The 12,645-nt window shown below is 39.0% G+C and overlaps 1 long non-coding RNA gene across 1 annotated transcript in view; it reads left to right on the forward strand.

The window, feature by feature from the left end:
• The first annotated feature begins 6,155 nt into the window (after window positions 1-6,155).
• LOC122969610 overlaps window positions 6,156-12,645 on the forward strand; it is a 77,681-nt gene continuing 71,191 nt past the window's right edge. Inside the window, exon 1 of the long non-coding RNA XR_006399061.1 lies at window positions 6,156-6,927. This is a non-coding gene — a long non-coding RNA (uncharacterized LOC122969610). The remainder of the gene's footprint in view (window positions 6,928-12,645) is intronic.

A 12,645-nucleotide genomic window follows, 5' to 3' on the forward strand; every position in this document is an offset into this window, starting at 1 on the left:
TACCTTTTCTCTCTCCTCTACTTTTCCCTCTGCCTCCTGATCTCCCTCCTCTCCCAATCTGTTCATCTTGACATGTGTGTCAGTTTGGATGGAGAGGTACTTGTCGCCGTGGCGATGTTGAGTCGGGGGGGATCGTGGAAGGAAGGCACAATGGAGGGCCGAAGGGACAGATGCACCGAGCGAGAGATAGCGGAGGAGAGATGGAGAGACATCTGATGTTCTCTCGCTGGGGCAGCCATGAGTGTAGTTACAATCTGTAAGCACACACACACACACACATACACACACACACACACACACACAGTTGGGAAATGAACACAAGGGAAATCTGTACCCTCTCAAACAATGAAAATTAACACAAGAGGAAATTGGTTTCTGTTTTCTGTGCAAATGTGACAGTATATCCCCTGATAAATGATATATAAATGATATGTGTAATTTATTTAGCTACAAAGTAGGATGGCGAGATGATGGTCGGAATAGAGAATGATCCAAAGAGAAACTTAAACAAACTTATACATTATACATATAAATTTTTTTGCTCTCTGACAGAAAGTTAGATGAGAAGAATGATGCCACTTACATATGTGTCCGTTAAATATGAAGCTACAGCTAACAGGCTTAGTTTAGCACACACTGCAAATATTCCAAGAAAAGCCAACAAATTTGCTCCATAACCACTGTGTAATGACAAATTGTTGTTGTTTTTACACTTCACTTAAAAGATATGGCTGGCAATTTTCTATATTTATCTTATTGTCAAGTAATCTCATGTGCAGAGTCAAGCCAACAATGAGCTGATCCTACTCACAAGCATCATGTTTGTATCCAAAGCCTGATATATCATATTCTTCTGTGCTCTGTTGTCCAAAAACTATTAAAAACACATCAATGAGTCGCAACATTGCACTGGGTGACATGTTCCTTCATCACAAAGATTACAGGCATGTTAGTTTGTTTAGAAATGGGTCCAAATAATAATAACTAGCTGATTTTGCTAGTTTTTTGTGCTACATATCACAACGTCTTGACTTTGTTCTGAAGTTCTTTGAGAAGTTTACAATATATAATGTAGTAAACTACAAAGTCAAGAGGTTGTGATATGTAGCACAACAAGCTAGTGAAGCTCTGTAGACGGAAACACATTCCCGTGCTCAAAATGTAAATATATTTCCCATATGAGTTATAGTTTTTGAGATCTAAAATTGAATTGATGTCACGTTCTCATTGACTGCAATACAATCTGCAGGCTCTCCCAGACTGTCCCATTTCTTAAACGTACAGATTTTCTCTTCCTTCAAACACTGTGTACACATATTATACATCCTCATGCTCAGCTAATCCTGCTGTCACTAATAATGTTCAAATCTCTGAGCTAGAAGCTTCGTTTTAGGCAGATCAATTTCTCTTCAACAAAATGTGAATTTATTCTCCATGTTTCAGGGATCTTTGCTGGCTCTGTGGTTAAGCTCTGGTAATGGTCAGCTTTCCCTGCTAGATTACAAGGCTCTGAGGTTGATACCCCGCTCAGGGCAATGCTCCTCATAACTCTACTCTTATAAACAAAGTTGCTTAACATGTTTATTTTGTGCCATCATGCAATGGAAGAATGTCAGAGCTAAATTTAAAGACTAAATATGAAAATCTGATCTTGCTTACTGTTTGCCGTGTCACGCTTTAGTGCGGTGCATAGCATTGCCGCCTTTCAAACACGAGGTCAAATGTTCAATCTCACCAGCAGGCAACATTAGTCTTTGCAGAAATTCAATGCAATTCAGCTTCTAGCAATGCAGAGCAATCAATTTCAGCTTTCAGTAATCACACACAACTTCTTCTGAAATTGCATTTTCTAGTTATTATTATTATTCTCCGCTAAAAGTGTCTAAATCTCAGAAACTGTAAGACCTAAGGAGTTCAAACTAAGACTACACATTCATAAAGTTACCCCTTACTCAGACAACAAAAATCACATCATCTGACCTGATGGTGGCGCTATAATTCACATTTTCATTTTTTTGTGATTAACTTCAGAAACGCACAAGCTAGAAACAAAATTTCTTCTTCCCTCGATTCTGTGGATGATTATGCATCATTTTGGAATAGGAGCCATTGCTGGGACTACATTACCCAGTATGCCTTGCAGTCCGACGATACCTGAAGGCAGTGATGGAGATTTTGAGCCAGACTGTTGTAATTTTCACTCTGGGACTGTGTCACTTAATTAAGTTTTAATATTTTTTCAGGAGAGAAAATAACCATGTAGATTCCCACTATGTGGTCAGTTTATCCAAATAACGCCTGTTTGTAAATCTGCTGTGACATTTCAGAGCCGCTGGCTGGGTGACACCAGCTGGTCACTCACAGCAGCAGCCCGACTCCTGTGTTGTCATCCGGGGTAGAAAATGATCTGATGAACTGATCTGTGCAGCTCTTTGGTAATTTACCACTGGCTGATATATGATATGATTCCTTTTGGAAGATAAATGTTGGTCTCACAGATTAAAACAATTGTAGCTGCCACATTAGTTTGTGTGAATGTAAAGTGACGCATCATGTTTTTACTGCGCTGCCTCCGGGGCTCTATATGTACAGATATCACCACATTTCAATAAACATATATGTATTTAAATGAACAGATCAGTCCATATTAAATTTTGTTTTATTTTTCAGTTCAGGGTTTGTTTTCAATTCCAAATTGTCACTATTCTAGCCCCATAGTTGTTACTCCTCCTCCACTCCTCACTCCTTATCAAATTCACTACGATATACTGATCACCAGCACCAATATTTCATTATGGTTAAGCTTTACAGATCATTAGGCTGTTCACTTCAATGCAGTAATTTAATGATTGTATGCAGAACTCAGTTAATGTTAAGTATCAAATGCTGCTGTTGTCCTGAATGGTCTAGTGGTCTAAACACATATCCTGTGACTGTAAGGTCACCTGTTTGAATCCAGATTGGCAACCTTGGTGTGTGTATCCTCCTGTCTTCAGCCACATGTTGACTCTTGGTTTAAATGTAAATGTATATCAGTTTATGTGCTTGGACCCCACTTATTGCCACTTGCGACTATATTTTTAATAGTTTTTGGACAACATTGGGAGGTCTACGGGACAGAAGAGTAATATATATATATACCAGGCTTTGCATACAATACCTGTAAGTAGGATCAATATATTGTTGGTTTGCCTCTGCAGATTTGTTGACAATAAGAAAAAAATATAAAATTTCCAGAGAGACAGGCTAGCTGTTTCCCCCCGTTTCAAGTCTTTGTGCTAAGCTAAGCTAACTGGCTGCTGGCTGTAGCCTTATATTTAGCGTACAGACATGAGTCATATCAATATTAATATCATAAGCATATTTTCCCATAACTATTTCTTTCAACCTGTAACAGACTAACTTACTAAGTCACATCACACTCACAAATGTAAAAGAAAAAACACACATTTTTGTCTGTTTCTTTTTCCAGTCTTGTATGACTCTGACAGACTGTTCAGGCAACCTTGCCAACCAAGAGATCAAACGCCACGGCAACGAGTGGCTTCTGTGATCATTGCGGATACGTTGAGACAGCCGACCACTTTGTAGTGTCTGTTTGCATGTTATGTGTGAGTGTGTGAGTGTATGTGTTTGTGTGAGCGTAGTTACCAGGTTCGTTTAGTTGTGCAGGAAAGTGAGGAAAATGTTAACGTGTTGTGTGTGTGTGTGTGTGTGTGTGTGTCAAGAAAAAGGACTTATGCCTCTATGTGTGTGTGTGTGTGTGTGTGTCTTTATTCGATCGTTTTTGGCGTGTCCACATGTGTGACCGACTGTGGCTGAGTGTGTCTCCCCGGGCTCTTTTCTGATAGACCACTACTGGGTGTTGTGGAGATGAAAGGGATGCTGGGAACTCATCTCACGCTATGAATCCTGGGTAAGTGGCGTGTGATGTGAGTACATCCTCATCACTCAGTGAAAGAAGGCTTTCATCCCTTATCCGTTCCCTCTATCAATATCCCCTCTTTCTATCAACTCTCCTCTTCCTCGCCCCCATTTCTTTCTTCTCTCGACATCATCCTCAGTTTCTTCTTTCTTCTTTTGTTGTATTTTCTTGTCCTGTCTTTTCTTCTCCTGTCTCATTTTCATACATATTTCCTTCTCCTTTTTATTCAGCTCTCCCTCTATCCTCTCCTTCCCTTTCTTTGCACCACTTTCCTTTCGACTCAACTCTTCTAAATTATTCTCCCTCCTCTCTCTTCCTCTTTTTCTTTTCTTTCCACTCAACTCCTGTATATTTATTCTTTTCCTTTCCTCATTCCTGTTTTCCTCTTCTTCTTCCTATTCCCATATTATTTTCATTATCTCTTCTTTCCTTACATTTTCTCTCTTCACTGATCCTTTCCCATCTCTTCTTCTTCCCTTTTCCTTTCTTTTCCTTCTTGTCCTTTTCTTTCCTCCTTTCTCCTCTCCTCTCCTTCCTAGTCTCCTTTCCTTTCCTTTCTTTCCCTTCTCTTTCCACCCCATGCCTCTACATTTTCTCTTTCCTCTTTTCTTCTCTCCCTCCCTCTTCCTATATCCCAATTTTCTTTTATTGTCCTCTTCTTTCTCTCCTTTTTCTTGGGTTTCACCTCTCTTCTCTTCCTTTCCTTTCCTTCCCATCCCATCTCTCCTCTTCCCTCCTTTTCTTTACACTTGACTCCTCTCTACGTCCCTCTCCTCACCTGTGAACATAAAATGATCAAAGTGCCCATTCTGGCCATGACAGTTCCATTTTACCAGGTGCACACAGACACACACGCACACACACACACGCACGCACGTACTTTTCAAAGGGTGTAAATGCAGTCAGTGAGCCTATGTAATTTTGTATGCTTTTACTTGAACAAGTTGGATAAGTCAAGTTTCAAATCTTCCTGATTTATTCATATAAAGGTAGATTTTACTTTGACCTTTTCTGACCTCAAACTTTTAGATTTGATTGACACATTTCCAGATAAGAACTTATTATTACAATAGTTTTAGTACATTTTTTAACAGAAATGCCTCCAAAAATTGCAGCTCCTCAGAAGTGAGGATTTGAAGCTTGAAGCGTTCACAGTCACACCAGCCGACTAATATTGTTGGTAATATCATGTCCACTCACCCTCACTTTGATATTGCTTTCTCTTATTTAGGTTTACAATCACTTACAATTTTCATAACTAAATAACCAACACAATTTGATTTTGCACAAGTTTATTAGTATTTCTGACATACATAGTTTCTAGATGAAGTGTGAGTATTTAGTTAATTTTGCATCATCAACAATTAAGTTCTGTTATTTCAAAGTTGTACTAATATTATTTTCTTATTAGTTTTTCTTTTGAGTTATTGTGCTTGATGTCAGGCCTCCATCATGTAAAAGATTGGCTGATCTATTAAGCACTGTTACCTACACCCAGGCCCTGGACTATACCAACCTCCTGCAACAGCAAGGGGGATTTGGGGGGAGAGCCTGTTGTTTGTGAATTCTGCAGTTAATATTGTGAGTTTAATATAGTTATTGTGTCTAGATCTTTATTAGTTAATATTGAGTTAGAAGCACATTGTCTATGTAGTGTTTTTTCATAGTTACTTTAGTTAGCCTAAAATTTAGCCTTAAATGGTTTGGTCAGCCAGTATATATGTTCACCTCATGTGTCATTAGTTAGGTCAGTTTTGTCCCTGTTGTGGTCAGTTAAATTATGCAGTGCGATGTGCTGTATTTTGAGTTCAGTTCTATCCTGTTGACCTCTTTTGATGGCCTAATTTAATTATTAATCACAACTGCTTTGTTCTTTTTTGCATTTTTTTGGGAGGAGGGGTAAATGAAAACCAACCTTTTGGGAAAAAAACCCACAAAAACAAAACAGAAGGCACATGGACACACAAACCTTTATCCATGTGCGTTGCTGTTTGATTCCTAACGGTGTCAAACATGATAGTAAACTGTGTATCTCTGAATTTTGGACTGTCGATCAGACAAAACAAGACATTTAAAGACATCATAAGAAAATCATAACTTTCTGACATTTTATAGACAAAACAATTAATTGATTAATTGAGAAAATAATTAATCAATAATGAAATAATCATTGGTTGCAGCCTATGTATTCACAGGAGAAGTTTATAGCTGACAAATACTAAACACTTAAAATGCCCTTATATCTCCAATTTAACATAGCCTAACTGCATTAATGTTTGTTACAAACCACTGTCTTTGTATGTAATGTTTGTATACTGCTTATAAATGCTAAATATGGGTTTCTACCCTTTTCTTTGTCATATTATATTTAGTATTGTCGTGGCCATGTCTTTCCTAGTTATCATTCTTCAAATGGGTGAAACAGCGCTCCTCTGGATCAAACGGTGATTGATGAGGACAGGTGAAGGTGTCTTAACTTGTAATTTAACTAGTTAGTAGCAAATATGAATAAAGAGTAACGTGAATGCAACTGGGCCCTGGAAAAAACAGTTAAGGGAGGCTAACAAACCCACAAAAGTTATCAACGTCATTCAAATAAATCAACCGGGACAGTTGGCAAGTTTTCCAGTACTGATGTTAGCTAACGAAGCTAATAGGCTAACTAACTAGCTAAAGCTAACTTTAACGGCCGTTAGCGGCGATGCAGGGCGGATTTCTGGTGTGTTGTGTTTGGTCGAAAACGACCGCGCAAAATGTCTGACTGAGATGTTTGTGGATTTATTTATTTCGGGCTTATTTCGAAATTGGACCTCAGCCCAAGAAAAAGAAGATGATTTTGTTGGGCTACACGGGCAGGAGAGAGTTGGACAGTCTCCAACAGAAATATCAACAGAATCATCTAAGGAGGAAGAACTCAAGTCCAGAGGGAAATTATTTGACGTAAGCTAATTATTGGACACTTACCCGCCGGGAAGTGCAGCAACAGCCTTCTTCAAATACTGGTAGGTGAGGCAAACACATCCCCTTCTCCTTCTCCTCTTCCTTTCACTCACTTTCTGTATGAACTAAACTTACTATACAGCTGCTGATGTGATTAAATAGCTTATAATAGGCAAAATCTAACTGCTTGTTGGGCTTTTTCCACTGTGTGTCGCCAACAAAGACACAGACTGAGCCTGGTAGGGTAATTAAATTAAAAAGGTAAGTAATTTGGCATCTGCGACCCTTTCAGTTGTCAGGTCACTGCTTTGTGTGAATTATGATTGTTTGTAGTCTGTGTAGAGAGGTCTCGGGGTTGCTTGCTGTCTGTTTTATGCTTGCTTTTGTTTTTAATTGGTCCTGAGGAATTAGCTTTAATAAGTAACTTGCAAAGTAGTATTGTCGGCTCCTTTTGCATCCCTAAAACAGGAGGGGTGTAAGTCATGTATCTGATACATGCATTGACGTGAAGGTAAATCTTTAAATGTAACCTGTTACTGAGTGTTGTGTTGTTGTAGTCCAGCACTGGTTTGTATTTGTATCTGAGATAGGAAAAAGCTTTGCGGTACAATCTCTATACGTTTTTAGATAGAGTAGACACACATATACTGTTAGTTATGTAGATATATGTAGATGTTATATTCAAATTCAAAGGACACAGTATATGCATTGTTTCCTTTGAATTTGAATAATACTCTGTCGCCTATAATCCATCTACTAGTTGCAAGCTTTGATATAGGATCTGTGTCTTAGAGAGTACTTCAGATCTAAAAAGGTTAACTGTACTTGTAAACCAGCACCATCAGGGGTTACCAGAATATTAGAAATACTGCAGAGGTCATATGTCTAAGCACAAAAGTATCAGCATCAACTGTTAAAAAGTATTCAACTTTGATCCTTTAGGCATGCATATATAAACACCTATACATACACGCACAACATTAATTAAAAGCTAAATTAAATAAAAAAGAAAATGAGAAAATAGCATTCATGCAAATCTCAGTTCAGCAGGTTAGATGCTCCAAGTTTTAGGTGCGTAAACACTGAAGGCTCTATCGCTAGTTTTTAATTGCACTCTGGGAATTTGGAGAAAACTTTAAGTTCTTAAATGTAAACTGTACACTTCAGCTCCCCAAATTACCAAAAAGAAAATGTAGATGACATGACCTCTGCATCCTCAGCCCTGTCTGTACATCTTGGAGATGTGTAAAACTTGCTTGTGCTTTTGTTGGTTTTTAGATAGGCTTCTTCACATTTTCCCCTCCGGCTACATTACAGTGAATAAATGGTCTGAAAGAGATATCTTATACAATATATGCCTCCAGTTATCCTAAAAAACAACCTTAATCTGATTTAAGCTTAATTTAAATCTATATTTTGATGTGAAGTTAGGCTATCGAAACAGTCCTTCCAAGGACAATGTAGTACTCATGTGGCAGTTGTGTTCGGCTGCTCTGGGTCAAAGTCCAGGGATGCAGTCTGTCGCTGTCAGTTACTAAAGCCCCTTTCACACATGCAGTCTATCCCTGAAATGTTCAGGAACATTTCCTGAATGGGGTCATGTATGAATGGAAGCAGGGATCGATATTCAGGGAAATCTGTACCGCCAATTTCCCACCTCAAGACCTGGTAACATTTCTGGAAAAATGCCAGTTCAGCTGTGTTGTGAATGTAAACAGTAACATTGCAGGGACAAGCATGTAAAGGGTCACATCTGTCTGGTGAAAGACGCTTTCATGTGGAGCGAGCAAACCAATGACAAGAGTTAGCTGAAGACGTATTTGAATCCCCGACTTGTTTACAGTTGCCTTGCCACTGCTTTTGCAGGTGTCTCGCAAACTTGTTGAATATTAAATACATTACAAGCACATTGGCGCCGGACAAAAACAGCTCCTCGCACGTAATTTATTTTCCCACCCGCATTCTGTGAAGACCCACCCCTGCTCTGCCTCTGATTGGCTCTCCTCATGCATACACCTAATCAACCCAACCAATGACGGCAACGAGTACCTGCCAATCAGAAGCAGAATAGAGCGGGTCTTCGCAGAATGCAGGTGAGGAAAAAAAATAAGGTGCTCCTTGCCTGTCGTGTTCCTGACAATGATAAGCGACGTTTTCCGTTGTGGCTTCTTCTTCTTCTTCTTCTTCTTCGGCTTCTTCTTCTGTTGAGTTTTATGGCGGTTGGCATCCATAAGTGTTGCATTACCGCCATCTGCTGGACTGTACCTTGCCCCATCTATTTCAGCATTGCCATTGCATGCGTGAAAAGGCGCAAGCTGGAATAGTTCCTCAATGTAGCTGCATGTGTGACTAGTGAAAATCAATAGTGGTGCCTGAGAGGTTAACCCAGTAATTTACCAGGAACAATGTGTGAAAGAGGCTTAAGGCCCACTCCAGGAGGATGAAGCTTTCTTATCTGATTTTATTGGGGTTTTTTTGTCCAGTGTCTCCACTTTCTCGTCTACTCATGCCCCTATTCATCTCCCAAATACAGAAACACCTGCACATACACATGTCTACTCCTCGCAGGCTGTTATACCTTATGTGTCTTACAGGCTTTGTACACTAATTCAGTGTCCTTCCAATAGACATCTAACACACTCTGTTCGTATTAATATGCATGACCGGTTACACTCCAGCACTTTAAACTCAGCGAGCGCACTCACATGCATATTTTCTTAGGAAAATGGAGCTTCTCCAGGTTGCGTTTTTCCTTTCCTCATTCGTCTCCTCCTCTCTATGTCTGCACTCACTTGTCTCTCTCTCTCTCTCTCTCTCTCCATCCTTCTCTCACCCTGCCATCCACGCCTTCCTCCTCTGTTCCTCTGCATCACTCTCTCAATACTGATATATAATGCAATGAAACAAAACGTGACAGTCAACTTTCCCCCCTTACTCTATTCCCCTGAGACCTGTCTCCTCTCCATCGTTTCTTCTCTCACCCTTCATATTCTTTCATTTTTATCCCCTTTTTCTACCCTTCCTTCCTTTTTGCTTTCTGTCTCCACCTCCTCCCCTTTTCCCTTCCTCCCCTCATCTCTCTTCTTCTTGCTCCTCCTTTCCCTCTCCAGAGTCCTCTTCTTTCCGTCTGTTTCATTAACAAGATTTATCTTCTGTAGTAATTACAGTACACACACACACACACACACACACACACACACACACACATACAGACGCATGCACACACATATGCACACACCGTATGCCAGTCACGCCTCCCAGCACTGCAGTACCGCTTTTCCACCAGTCAGGGTCACTGTGGCACTGTGAGAGAGAAAGAATGACTTAAAGAGGTGTGCGTGAATGCAGGGAGGTTTTTATATGCATGCATATGTGTGTTTGTGTCTGTATTTGCGTTTCCATGTCACAGCTAGACTACAAACTGGCATCGGGCGGGATGGCACCTTGATGCACTGACATAATTTGAAATGAACACAATCCACGCTGAATAAATGCCATTCTGCTCGTAACCTCTTCCTTTATTTTCCATTTAATTTCTGTTTGAATCCATAATACACACTCATAATGCCTTAATGCCTTCCTCAAGGCCACAACTTTGTGTGTGTGTGTGTTTAGATAAAAACCATCAAGATCCCCCGATATTCTTGTTGCGTGCAAGTACTTTAAATTCAGAAACAATAGGCTTTATGACTGCAAATATTTGCACAGTTAGATGAGCTGAATGAGGCGTTAATGGAAGCACTTTTTCAAGAGTTCAACATTTATTTGTCTCTTGGTTTGTTAGCCCATAGGCCTATGATCTCTGATATCATAATCCCTCTAAAGTAATGGGCCCTGCCGCTGACAGAGCTTGATTGATGCTGGTTTTCCCTCCTTGCGGAGCTAGCTAGCTAGTTGACATTGACAGAGTGACTGACAGAGAGGCTGACAGAGTGACAAAAGCAGTGTGACTGGCGTTCATCATCGCAACGTTACTGACTGACACAAAGACTTGGTGAAAATCATTGGATGATGTTTTTTTTTTATTCCCCCCCCCCCCCACCCACCCAAAGAAAATTATAAGAAATGATTGACAAAAAATAAATGCGAAACAGTTTTAATAATTGATTATTCATTTAAATAATTTTTTAAGCAAAAGTGTCAGAAATTCATTTACAAGTTTTAAAAAAGTCTTCTCTGATAATATGATAGATAAAACAATATTTTGGAGTTTTTGACTGTTTTGTTTTGACAGAATAAACAAATTAAAGATGCCTGGACTCTGGGAAGTTGTGAGAGGCTATTTTCACTATTTTCTGACATTTTATAGATCAAATGCTCAATTGATTAATCAAGAAAATAATTTGCAGATTAATTGATCTCGTCTACATGTTGCCTTTTTTCTTACTGTAAAACTACAGAAAAATATTGAAATGTTTCAACAAAATCATTATGGATCAGGAAAACAAAAGTGATCTGTTGACATGTAGTAGTGTTTATGGATTATGAAATTAAGTGTAAATTTTTTAACATTATGAGCATAACATCCAGTATTATAATGTTTCAGTCTTGCTCTCACGCACATAAACACACACAAGGTTGAGCTGTAATGGAGCTATTTAGAATATTAAGATTTAAAACCATTACTTGATCTTCTTATTGACGAAAACAACCTCACAACCAGGTCCATTTAGTAGCTGTTCTGGAGCTTTTGATTGTAGTGAACAGTCTTCCTCAGCAGAAAAGATTGTTTTATTAACAGGGTACCTCAATCCTAAATTAAAAAATGACTTCTTTTCCCTTTTTTTTGAGAAACTAAGTACAAGCTATTTTCAAAGCAGCATGTACAGACTTCCTCCTGCATCCATCACGCAGCAGTAGAGCGCAGCAGCAGACTGACAGATGGATCGTCCACACACTCTGAGTTGGGCGCTTTCGGGTCGCGGAGTTGTGGGCAGCATGTCGTATATAAATGGTGTTTGATTTCACTGTTGTTTTACATTGTTACTCAGTCTGTGTCAGTCTGTTCAACGCTTTGTTTTAGTTTTCATCTGAATGTTCTCGCCTACTTTTTTAAAACATAATATCTGCTGTCCACCAAAGAAACCACTGCATTATATGTTTATTAGGATGTTTTCTAAATATCTACTGAATAACGTGAATAGCTTTTTTGAGTTTTATAACTGATATGTTACTCATTATATTTAGGATCAGGTGTTAAGTACTGCGGTACTAAATATTTCTAACTATTCTGACTATAGACAATTTTCAATATCGGTACCAATATCACACCTGACTTTTGGTAAAGACAACAAACTACTTTTTCGATACCTTAGTGCAGTGGATATAAACATGTTTTAACTCTTTTTTTCATTAAACAAAATAAGCCAAACTGCTTAATCTATCAGTGTTACATATAGAAAATTGCCTGAATAAAATAAAGCCTTAAGTTTCCTGATTAGATGCCAACTTAATACTTAATACTCTTTACTTGATGACGTATTTTGGTTGGTGTTTTGAGGTTTGGTCTACCCAGCCATAATAATGATCAGCATTGCATACAGTGTGCATACGCATGCAAATACACACACACACACACAGGCACAGTTTGAAGAGGAGACAGGGCAAGCGACACACACACACACAATAAGACAAACAGTCACACATATTTGCATGGTGGGAAAGCAGTGATAATGACAATCTCTAAAGAGACGTGTAAATGTTATTTGAATTCACCGTGTGTGTGTTTTTATTCTTGTGTGTGTGTTTGCCTGTGTGTGTATGTTCATGTTTTTGTGTGT

The sequence above is a fragment of the Thunnus albacares genome, chromosome 19 (genome assembly GCF_914725855.1).
Source record: "Thunnus albacares chromosome 19, fThuAlb1.1, whole genome shotgun sequence".
In the NCBI taxonomy this organism is placed as follows: Eukaryota; Metazoa; Chordata; class Actinopteri; order Scombriformes; family Scombridae; genus Thunnus; species Thunnus albacares.